Genomic DNA, 11,915 nt, shown 5'->3' on the forward strand with positions numbered 1-11,915 from the left:
ATTGCTTTGGGTAGTATACTCATCTTCACTATATTGATTCTTCCAATCCATGAACATGGTATATTTCCCCATCTATTAGTGTCCTCTTTGATTTCTTTCACCAGTGTTTTATAGTTTTCTATATATAGGTCTTTAGTTTCTTTAGGTAGATATATTCCTAAGTATTTTATTCTTTTCGTTGCAATGGTGAATGGAATTGTTTCCTTAATTTCTCTTTCTGTTTTCTCATTATTAGTGTATAGAAATGCAAGGGATTTCTGTGTGTTGATTTTATATCCTGCAACTTTACTATAATCATTGATTAGTTCTAGTAATTTTCTGGTGGAGTCTTTAGGGTTTTCTATGTAGAGGATCATGTCATCTGCAAATAGTGAGAGTTTTACTTCTTCTTTTCCAATTTGGATTCCTTTTATTTCTTTTTCTGCTCTGATTGCTGTGGCCAAAACTTCCAAAACTATGTTGAATAGTAGTGGTGAAAGTGGGCACCCTTGTCTTGTTCCTGACTTTAGAGGAAATGCTTTCAATTTTTCACCATTGAGGATAATGTTTGCTGTGGGTTTGTCATATATAGCTTTTATTATGTTGAGGTATGTTCCTTCTATTCCTGCTTTCTGGAGAGTTTTTATCATAAATGGGTGTTGAATTTTGTCAAAGGCTTTCTCTGCATCTATTGAGATAATCATATGGTTTTTGTTTTTCAATTTGTTAATGTGGTGTATTACATTGATTGATTTGCGGATATTGAAAAATCCTTGCATCCCTGGGATAAAGCCCACTTGGTCATGGTGTATGATCTTTTTAATGTGTTGTTGGATTCTGATTGCTAGAATTTTGTTCAGGATTTTTGCATCTATGTTCATCAGTGATATTGGCCTGTAGTTTTCTTTATACCTGTTTTTCTCCTGGTCTAGGTTCTAACCCAAGATCATGCTTTGTGTTTGGTTATGAGATCTCTTTTGCCTCAAATCTAGAACCATTCCTCATTCCTTCCTTAATTTTATGATCGTGATTGATATTTTGAGTGTGTCTGATATTTCTTTGTAGTTTGTGTAAATCTGATGTTTGGGTGTATCTGATTTTCTGTATGTGTGATTTGATGCTGGTTATACATTTTTGGTAGAAACACTATGTAAGTGATGATGTGTCCTCATAGTACAATGTATCTGGAGGCTGATGATATAACTTATTCCCATTATTGGTGAAGTTACATCTATGATTTGGTTAAGGTGGATGAGGCAAATTTCTATTGCTAGGTTTTGGGGTTTTTTTTTAGAATTATATATAAAGACTTTATATTTTAGAACAGTTTTAGATTTACAGAAAAATTGAGCAGATAGTACAAAGAGTTCATATATTATGCCTTGCCTCTATCTATACACAATTTCCCCTATTATTAGCATCTTACATTATTTTGATATATTTGTTACAATTAGTGGAATCAACATTGATACACAGTCGACTCTTGAAAAACTTAGGGCTTGGGGGGCCATTACCCCCACAAAGTTGAAAATCTGAGTATAATTTTATAGTCAGCCCTCCATACCTGAGGGTTCAACCAACTGTGTATTATCTAGTACTGTAGTATGTATTTACTGAAAAAGATTCACGAATAAGTGAATTCATGTGGTTCAAACATTGTTTAAGGGTGAACTGTATTATCAACTAAAAACCTGCATTTTATTCAGAGTTCCTTAATTGTTACTTAGTGTCCTTTTTCTGTTCCAGGATCTCATTACACATCATTTAGTTGTTTCCTTGAGCTCCTCTGGCTATAAGAGTTTCTTTAGAAATATCTCATTTTTGATAACCTTGACAATTTTGAGAAGTACTGGTCAGGCATTTTGCAGGATGCTCTTCTATTGGAATTTGCCTGATGTTTCTCACGACTAGATTGGAGTTACGAGTTTTGGGGAGGAAAATCAAAAGCAAAATGCCATTTTCATCATCTATCAAGGGCATATACTATCTACATGATGTTGACCTTGATCACCTGGCTGAAGTGATGTTTGTCAGATTTTTCTACTGTTACTACTTTTGCCTTACGCTACCCCCCTTTTCATACTGTACTCTGAAAATAAGTCACTCTGCACAGCCCAAACTCAAGGAATGTGGGTTATTCTTCCCCACCTTTAGGGCTGAATATCTACATTTTTTCTTTTAATTTTTCTGCATAGGAGATTTGGCTCTTTATCACATTTGTGAATACATTCAACCATTTATTTATTTTAAAATTTTATTTATTTTTGGCTTCACTGGTTCTTCACTGCTGCATGCAGATGTTCTCTAGTTGCAGTGAGTGGGTTTCCCATTGCGGTGGCTTCTCGTTGCAGGGCATGGGCTCTAGAGCACACGGGCTCAGCAGTTGTGGCACAAGGCCTTAGTTGCTCTGCGGCATGTGGGATCTTCCTGGACCAAGGATCAAACCCATGTCTCCTGCACTGGTAGGCAGATTCTTTACCATTGAGCCACCAGGGGAGTCCTCAACCATTTATTTATACCAGTGACTCATGGATATTTGTTTTATACTTTGGGTTATAAAAGCACTGTTACTTTAATTTTATTGCTCAAATTGTTCCAACTTTGGGCATTGGGAGTTCTTTCAGTTAGCTCCTGTTACATCTTCCCACCAGTCTGTTGTTTTGCTTTGTTCTGGTAACACTTTCTTTCTGGCACTGCCAGGTGCTTCCAGCTCATTTTGTGTATTTCCTGCCCTAGTCCTAGAATCAGCCATTTCTTGGAGGAGGCCTGGTTCCTGGTGTGCTTAACCGCTCAGTCATGTCCAACTCATTGAGACCCTATGGACTGTAGCCTGCCAGGCTCCTCTGTCAGTGGGATTTTCCAGGCCGTAATACTGGAGTAGGTTGCCATTATCTTCTCCAGGGAATCTTTCCAACCCAGGGATTGAACCCAGGTCTCCCATATTGCAGATGGATTCTTTACCACCAGGGAAGCCCTGGTTCCTGGCAATGGAGTGATATTAGAAACTAAGACCTGGGTGTTAGGTGTGCTCATTGCTACTCCAGTGTTTGCTGTAGTATTTTAAAGCACACACACACACACACACACAAAAGCAACTCGTTGGCATCATGTCATATAATACCTTAAAGTATCTGGTAAAAAATAAGGATATCTTCTTAAATAATGTCACAATATCCATCCTGTGGCTGCCAACACATTACCACAAATTTGGTGACTTAAAAGAACAAATTCTCTCGTGGTTCTAGAAGCCAGAATTCTGAAATCAGCCTGTCTGAAGAACCTCATTTCCTCAGAAGATTCTAAGGGAGAATCCATTCTTGTCTCTTCCACTTTATGGTGCCCCCAGACATTTTCCTTGCTCTGATCTCTACCTTCTTGGTCACAAGTCGCCTCTTCCTTTTTTCTGTGTCTTCTCTGTGTCTCTCCCATCTCTTTCTGCCTTACTAGGGATTCTTCTTATTGGATTTAGGGCCCACTCAGGTAATCCAGGAAAATTCCTTAATCCTTTCAAGATCATCTCAAAATCATTAATCACATATTTTGCCAAATAAGGTAATATTTACAGGTTCCTGGAAGTAAGACAAGGATATATTGGGGGGAGGGGAGGTTGTCACCATTCAGTAAACTAACTAAAAAAACTTAATAATGATTTCTTAACGTTATCTATGTTCTTAATGTCCCCTGTTATATTCAGATTTCTCTATTGTCTCAAAAGACAATTGCAGTTGGCTTATTTGAATCAGTATCTAAACAAGGTCCACTCATTGATGTGATTATGTCTCTTAAGTATCTTACAACATAGGAAACCTCACTCTTTTTTTATACTCTGAATTTGTTGAAGAAATAAGGTCATTCCTCTACACATTGGCCTACATTCTGGATTTGTCAGATGGCCTTCTTGTGACAGTTTCTCTTTATTTCCTGTAAACTGGAAGTTGGAGCCAAAAGCTTGATTAGATTCAGATTCAACTGATTTTTAGACAAAAATATACTACTTTCTAATGTTACTGTGTAATTCAAATTGCATCGCATCATGAGATATAATTTATAGCTAATCAGTGACTGTTGCCTGAATCAATTATTTATTAAGCATCTTTGCTGTGGCCCAGATTGTTTTCCTTAAATTAGTTTCATCTCTTATTGTTCCTATTATTTCTGTAGCAGACTATTTAGAAAAGCTCTTTTCGCCCTCCAGTTCTTTTGAGATCTCTGAATTCAGAAGAACCAGGGACGTCTGAGTCTGAGGGGGCACTATCTATCCTGCCTGGGGAGATAATTGAGTCAGTGTTTGCTAATGTTCACACTTGAAGCTCAGAAAGCAGGTGATTGTAATTGGAGCCTGCTGCTTGGGTTGGGGTTAGGGGAAGGTAGGAAGAGCGAAGCATAGCGGATCTGGCGCTCTCTTCTTTCCTGGGGTCAAACGCAAAGGCTTTTAATTGGAAAGTACTACAAGAAAATTATTTAATGAACTCTGAGTTCTTTGGTTTTAGAGGAGCGAATTAAGGCACGGCCAAAGAAAGAGTCCATACGGGTTAGGTAGAATCAAAGTATAGAGGGTCCTGGCGTGCCGGAACGTAGCCTTTCAGGGCTTTAACCTCGAGACTACATCTCCCAGAATTCCGCTCTGCGAGTCCCACCCGCGTTAAAGTGGCTGCGCGTGCGCGAGCCCTGTGACCGCCGCCTTTCCAAGCTCCATTAGCCCCGAGATTCCGCGCGCCTGCCTCCCTCCCGCTGGGATCGCCCCTTCAGGCCCTCCGTGCGTCCGCTGGGGGCGCGCGCAGTGCGTGTCTGGTGGCAGCCGTGCTGGCGGCTGAGAGCGCGGGTCGCGTGGCCGTGCGTGGTTGCTAGGGGAGCCTGAGGCCGCCAGCTCGCCCGCAGGCCGAGGGAGGAAGCAGCGCGGAGCCGGCGCCCAGCCGCGGCGAAGCTGAGTCCGCTGGGTGAGTGTGGCCGCGGAGCCGGGGCAACGACCCTCTGCCGGCTCGACTCTCTCTCCCCTTCTTCTGCCCCGGGCCTTTTGACGCGGCCTCCAGCCCTCTGGCTGCTCCTGCCCAGCCCTGCTTCCTGCCAGCCACCTCTCCATCACCTGGGAAGAGAGGGATCCGCGGCCTCCTACCCTGCCAGGTCTTCGCGCCTCCTCGGAACCCCTCTGCACCCTTTCTTGACCCCCTTTCCCGCCGCACCCAGTGAACTTAGTCGCCCCTCCTCTGGTTCCCCGAATCCTGCAGCATCTTTTCACCCTAGGCCTCGAGCTTCCTTTCCCGCCCCGCTGTAGTTTAAATTCCCCTCTCTTTAGTGTGAGCCCAAGGTCCTCTCAGGCCTCACGGCTGAATTTAACATGAATACCCCGCTTTTAACTTCCCCATCTTCACTGTCTGTAGAGAAATACTTTCCTTAACTGTGTAGAATTTAACTCTTCATGTGTTCATCAATCCATTACTTCCTTTAATCATTCAACAATTTTTAATAAGCATCGACAAATACTTAGTGAGCCAGGGCATTATGGAAGGCACTGGGGGATACAGGGGTGCACAGGGCAGGCATGTTTGCACAGAGTTTAGGGGAAATTTTAAGCATGTAAACAGCATTTGTCATATTGTGTGGTGTGTGTTCTAATAGAACATTAGAAAAATATTTAACCCAAATTTATTTGGAAAACTCTGTTATCTTCGCATTTCCATTCTACATCTAGGAAATGTTTTAATCCTTCCTTCCTTGGCGAGTTACTCCTATCTACTCAGATACTCCAGATTCCATCTTCCTTAACTTAATTACCTGTTGATTTAGGCAGTCAACAAGTAGCAGGGGGGCCCTTTGGGAAGGTGTTCTATCCTTAGTTATTTGCAATAAATACTGAGGTACTGTTTGTATGAAAACCACCCCCTCTTAGTTCCCAAAAGTTAGGAGCTCTTTATTGATTGGACTGAATGTAGCACTGAAAAATCATCAAATGTTTTCTGGGAATAAAGAGGTGAGAGGACCTTCCAGATACAAAGTATCTTTAGTAAAGATACAGCAAGGCCTGAAAAGAGAACTGGAAACAGTCTGACAGACCTGAGCTGGGTTTGCAGGGAACTTTCCTGCTCAATTCTATCCTACTCTTTGCTGCCCGATGGACTGTAGCCTGCCAGGCAGGCTCCTCTGTCCATGGGATTTCCCAGGCAAGAATACCAGAGTGGGTTGCCATTTCTTTCTTCAGGGAATCTTTCTGATCAGAAATCAAACTTGAGCCCCGCTGCAGTGGAAGCTCAGTCTTCAGCACTGGAAAACAAGGGAAGCCCCACATGCAGTTTTAGAAGAATCAATTTCCAGATCCTTAGCTTCCAAATGAACTCTTCTGAAACTGACCTTACAAGAAAAGGGGTAGAGAGTGTCATATCTCTTATGCTTCCAAATTTTGCTGTAGTGTGTTATTCTGTGTATAAAAACTTCAGGTTGGGGGGGTGGTCCCAAGATGGCAGAGGAATAGGACAGGGAGACCACTTTCTCTCCCACAAATTCATGGAAAGATCATGTGAATGCTGAGCAACTTCCACAAACAACTTCTGAATGCTGGTGGAGGACACCAGGCACCCAGAAAGGCAGCCCATTCTCTTCGAAAGGAGGTAGGACAAAATATAAACCACAAAAAGAGAGACAACAGAGTTAGGGATGGAGACCTGTCCTGGGAAGGGAGTCCTGAAGGAAGAGAAGTTTCCAAACAGCAGAAAACCCTCTCATTTGCGGGTCTGTGGGCAGTTTTGGAATCTCAGAGGGCTACATAACCAGGAGGAAAAAAAAAAAAAAAACCCCACAGAATACACGCCTAACCTCAACTTCCAGCGGAGAAGTAGCCTAGTTGCAGGCACGCATCCGACACCAGCGATCGGGGGGCTGGACAGGGAGGCGTGGGCTGCATGCTTTAGGGTAAGGACTGGACCAGAATGCCCTGAGGACAATCTGAGGGAGCTAACGTGAAATAGCAACCCAAACCGTTGGATAGCCAGAGAGGGAAAAAAAAAAAAACTTTCCCGCGAAAGGCTCTAACCTAACCCAACCTGCAGCCTGGCCAACTCATAGAACAAAGAATTGAGCAAAAACCAAAGGAGAGCTAGCTGGCTGCACACAGGCTCCTCCCCCCACCAGAGGCAGAGAGGCAGGTGTCTGACAGCCAGAGCCAGAAGGCAAGGGGCAATCTTGGCCCCAGAGACTGGGATCCTCCACCAAACTGTGAGCAGGCTCCCAGTTGCTAACCACGTCTTCCTGGGATCCTGGATGGTTGACATCTGCCAAGAGGGTTGCAGCCTGAGATCATCTCCCCAGAGGAGACATGGCACACCTGAGACGGTGCTCTTGCTACGCACCTGGGAAACAGAGTGGCTGGACCAGGGAGGTGATTAAGACACACGGCCCACCTAGGACAGCGTGCTCGCCAATCACCTGGTCACCTGAGCTGCTCTGACCTGGGAAGGGCACAAAATGCACGCCCAACTGAGTCTGTGCCCTTGTGGAGTAGCCGAGAACCTGAACCTGAGCATCTTAGACCTGGGAAGTGCACGAAACTCAGGGCCCACTTTGGACAGTACCCCTGCAGAGCAACCTGTTGCCTGAGCATTGTAGACCTGGAAAGCACGCGCTGCCGTGAGCTGGGGCAAACCCAGTGTGGTCCATACATTGCAAGCACTCCCCACACATGCCAGTGATATTTGTTTGCAGTGTTCCTCCCTCCCCACAATACAACTGAACAAGTGAGCCTAAATAAGTGACCACCTTCACCCCTTTGTGTCAGAATGGAAATTAGACACTGAAGAGACTTGCAAAAAGAGGAAGCCAAAATAAACGAAGAGGAAACCACTCTGGAAGTGACAGGTGCAACAGATTAAAACCCTGTAGTTAACATTGACTAAGCATTGGAAGGGGCCTATTAGACCTCGAGAACAAGTACAAGCTGGAACAAGAAACTATCTGAAACTGAACTGACCCCACACAGCCCACAACAGCTCTAGAGAAATTCCTAGATATATTTTTACTATTATCATTTTTTGATTTTTAAGTTCTCTATTACTCCTTTAATTTTCATTTTAATAACTTACTATTACCTTGCAAAAAAAAAGTGCATTTTTAAAGCAAATTTCATATATATATTTTATAATTTTTGTGATTGATTTTGTTTTGTATTTTTAACGTATTTTTGAGAGTCTAACCTCTACTCTAGATTGTTAATCTTTGCTTTTTGGTATTTGTTATCAATTTTGTACCTTTAAGAATCTAATCTTCAGTATCTTTTTTTCACTTAGGGGTGTGATTACTGGCTTGATTGCTCTCTCCCCTTTTGACTCTCCCTTTTCTCCCCCAGGTCACCTCTTTCTCCTCCCTCCCCCTTCTCTTCTCTGCTTAACTCTGTGAATCTCTCTGGGTGTTCCGGGCTGTGGAGAATGCATAGGGAACTGATTACTGGCTAGATTGGTCTTTCCCCTTTTGACTCCCCCCTCTTTTCCTCCTGGTAACCTCTGTCTCCCTCCTCCCTCTTCTCTTCTCCATGTAACTTTGTGAACCTCTCTGGGTGTCCCTCACTGTGGAGAATCTTTTCACCATTAACCTAGATGTTTTATCATCTGTGCTGTCTTGAAGCTACTGTAAGAATAAGACTGAAAGCTAGAGGCAGGAGGCTTAAATCCAAAACTTGAGAACACCAGAGAACTCCTGATTCCAGGGAACATTAATAGACAAGAGCTCATCCAAAAGCCTCCATACCTACACTGAAACCAAGCTCTACCCAAGAGCCAACAAGTTCCAGAGCAAGACATATCATGCTAATTCTCCAGCAATGCAGGAACACAGCCCTGAGCATTAAAATACAGGTTGCCCAAAGCCATGCCAAACCCATAGACACCCCAAAATTTACTACTGGACACTTCATTGCACTACAGAGAGAAGAGATCCAGTTCACCCACCAGAACACAGGTGCAAGCTCCCCTAATCAGGCAGGAAACCTTGACGAGCCACTAGACCAACCCTACCCACAGGGAGCAAGCTCCACAATAAAGAGGAATCACAGACTTACAGCCTACAGAAAGGCCACCCCAAACAGCAATCTAAACAAAATATAAAGGCAGAGAAATATTCAGCAGGTAAAGGAACACGATAAATGCCCACCAAACCAAACAAAAGAGGAGGAGATAGGGAGTCTACCTGAAAAAGAATTCAGAATAATGATAATAAAGATGATCTTAAATCTTGAAAACAAAATGGAGTTACAGATAAATAGACTAGAGACAAGGATTAAGAACATGCAAGAAATGTTTAACAAGGACCTATAAGAAATTAAAAAGAGTCAATCAGTTATGAGTAATGCAATAACTGAGATCAAAAGCACTCTGCAGGGAGCCAACAGTAGAATAACTGAGGCAGAAGACAGGATAAGTGAGGTGGAAGATAGAATGGTGGAAATAAGTGAAGCAGAGAGGAAATAAAAAAGGACAACCTCAGAGACCTTTGGGACAGTGTTAAACACCCTAACGTTCGAATCATAGGCATCCCAGAAGAAGAAGACAAAAAGAAAGGGCATGAGAAAATACTTGAGAAGATAATAATTGAAAACTTTCCTAAAATGGGGAAGGAAATAGCCACTCAAGTCCAAGAAACCAAGAGAGTCCCAATCAGGATAAACCCAAGGTGAAACACCCCAAGACACATATTAATCAAATTAACAAAGTTCAAACACAAAGAACAAATATTAAAGCAGCAAGGGAAAAGCAACAAATAACACACAAGGGGATCCCTGTGAGGATTACAGCTTATCTTTCAACAGAAACTCTTCAGGCCAGGAGGGAATGGCAGGATATACTTAAAGTGATGAAAGAGAAAAGCCTACAACCTAGATTACTGTACCCAACAAGGATCTCATTCAAATATGAAGGAGAAATCAAAAGCTTTACAGACAAGCAAAAGCTGAGAGAATTCAGCACCACCAAACCAGCTCTTCAACAAATGCTAAAGGATCTTCTCTAGACAGAAAACACAGAAAAGGTTTATGAACTTGAACCCAAAACAACAAAGTAAGTGGCAGCAGGATCATACTTATCAACAATTGCCTTAAATTTAAATGGGTTGAATGTCCCAACCAAAAGACAAAGACTGGCTGAATGGATCAAAAACAAGACCCCTATATATGCCATCTACAAGAGATCCACCTCAAAACAAGGGACACATACAGACTGAAAGTGAAGGGCTGGAAAAAGATATTTCATGCAAATGGAGACCAAAAGAAAGCAGGAGTAGCAATACTCAAATCAGATAAAATAGACCTTGAAATAAAGGCTGTGAAAAGAGACAAAGAAGGACACTACATAATGATCAAAGGATCAATCCAAGAAGAAGATATAACAATTATAAATATGTATGCACCCAACATAGAACCACAATATGTAAGACATATTCTGACAAGTATGAAAGGGGAAATTAACAATAACACAATAATAGTGGGAGACTTTAATCCCGACTCACACCTATGGCTAGATCAGCCAAACAGAAAATTAGCAAAGAAACACAAACTTTAAATGATACAATGGACCAGTTAGATCTAATAGATATCTGTAGGACATTTCACCCCAAAACAATTAATTTCACCTTTTTCTCAGGTGCACACACAACATTCTCTAGGATAGATCACATCCTGGGCCATAAATCTAGCCTTGGTAAATACAAAAAAATTGAAATCATTTCAAGCATCTTTTCTGATCACACTGTGGTAAGATTCGATGTCAACTACAGGAAAAAAAAAAAACTATTAAAAATGCGAACATATGGAGGCTGAACAACATGCTTCTGAATAAACAACAATCTCCGAAATACAAAAAAATCAAAATATGCATAGAAACAAATGAAAACATGACAACCCAAAACCTATGGGATTCAGTAAAAGCAGTGCTCAGGGGAACATTCATAGCAATACAAGCTTACCTCAAGAAACAAGAGAAAAATAAAATAAATAACCTAATATTACACCTAAAACAACTAGAAAAAGAAGATATGAAGAACCCCAGGGTTAGTAGAAGGAAAGAAATCATTAAAATTAGGGCAGAAATAAATGAAAAATAAGCGAAGGAGACTGTAGCAAAAGTCAACAAAGCTAAAAGCTGGTTCTTTGAGAAGATAAAATAGACAAACCATTAGCTAGGGAGAAGAATCAAATCAACAGAGTTAGAAATGAAAATGCAGAATCACAACAGACAACACAGAAATACAAAGGATCATAAAGACTACTTCACCAACTGTATGACAACAAAACGGACAACTTGGAAGAAATGGGCGAATTCTTAGAAAAGTGTAACCTTCCAAAACTGTACCAGGAAGAAATAGAAAATCTTAACAAACCCAACACAAGCATGGAAATCAAAACTGTAATAAAAAATCTTCAAACAAAAGCCCAGGACCAGATGGCTTCATAGGTGAATTCTACCAAAATTTAGAGAAGAGCTAACACCTATACTACTCAAACTCTTCCAGAAGAAGGTAAACTGCCAAACTCATTCTATGAGGCCACCGTCACCCTAAGACCAAAACCAGACAAAGATGCCACAAAAAAAACTACAGACCAGTATTACCAATGAGCATAGATGCAAAAGTTCTCAACAAAATTCTAGCAAACAAAATCCAACAACATATTAAAAAGATGATACCTCATGACCAAATGGGCTTTATCCCAGGGATGCAAGGATTCTTCAATATTTGCAAATCAATGTGATATACCACATTAACAAATTGAAAGATAAAGACGATATGATTATCTCAATAGATGCAAAGAAAGTCTTTGACAGAATTCAACATATTCAAACCCTCCAGAAAGCAGGCATAGAAGGAACATACCTCAACATAATAAAAGCCATATATGATAAACCCACAGCAAACATTATTCTCAATGGTGAAAAATTGAAAGCATTTCCCCTAAAGTCAGGAAC

At 41.5% G+C, this 11,915-nt stretch overlaps 1 protein-coding gene across 1 annotated transcript in view; it reads left to right on the forward strand.

The window, feature by feature from the left end:
* Positions 1–4,674: 4,674 nt before the first annotated feature.
* The window catches only part of TTLL4 (tubulin tyrosine ligase-like family, member 4), a 37,089-nt gene continuing 29,848 nt past the window's right edge, over positions 4,675–11,915 (forward strand). The window contains exon 1 of the mRNA XM_010861208.1: positions 4,675–4,916. The gene's annotated coding sequence lies outside the window, so the exon portion shown is untranslated. The remainder of the gene's footprint in view (positions 4,917–11,915) is intronic.

The sequence above is a fragment of the Bison bison genome, unplaced genomic scaffold, assembly GCF_000754665.1.
Source record: "Bison bison bison isolate TAMUID 2011002044 unplaced genomic scaffold, Bison_UMD1.0 scf7180017864471, whole genome shotgun sequence".
Taxonomy (NCBI): domain Eukaryota; kingdom Metazoa; phylum Chordata; class Mammalia; order Artiodactyla; family Bovidae; genus Bison; species Bison bison.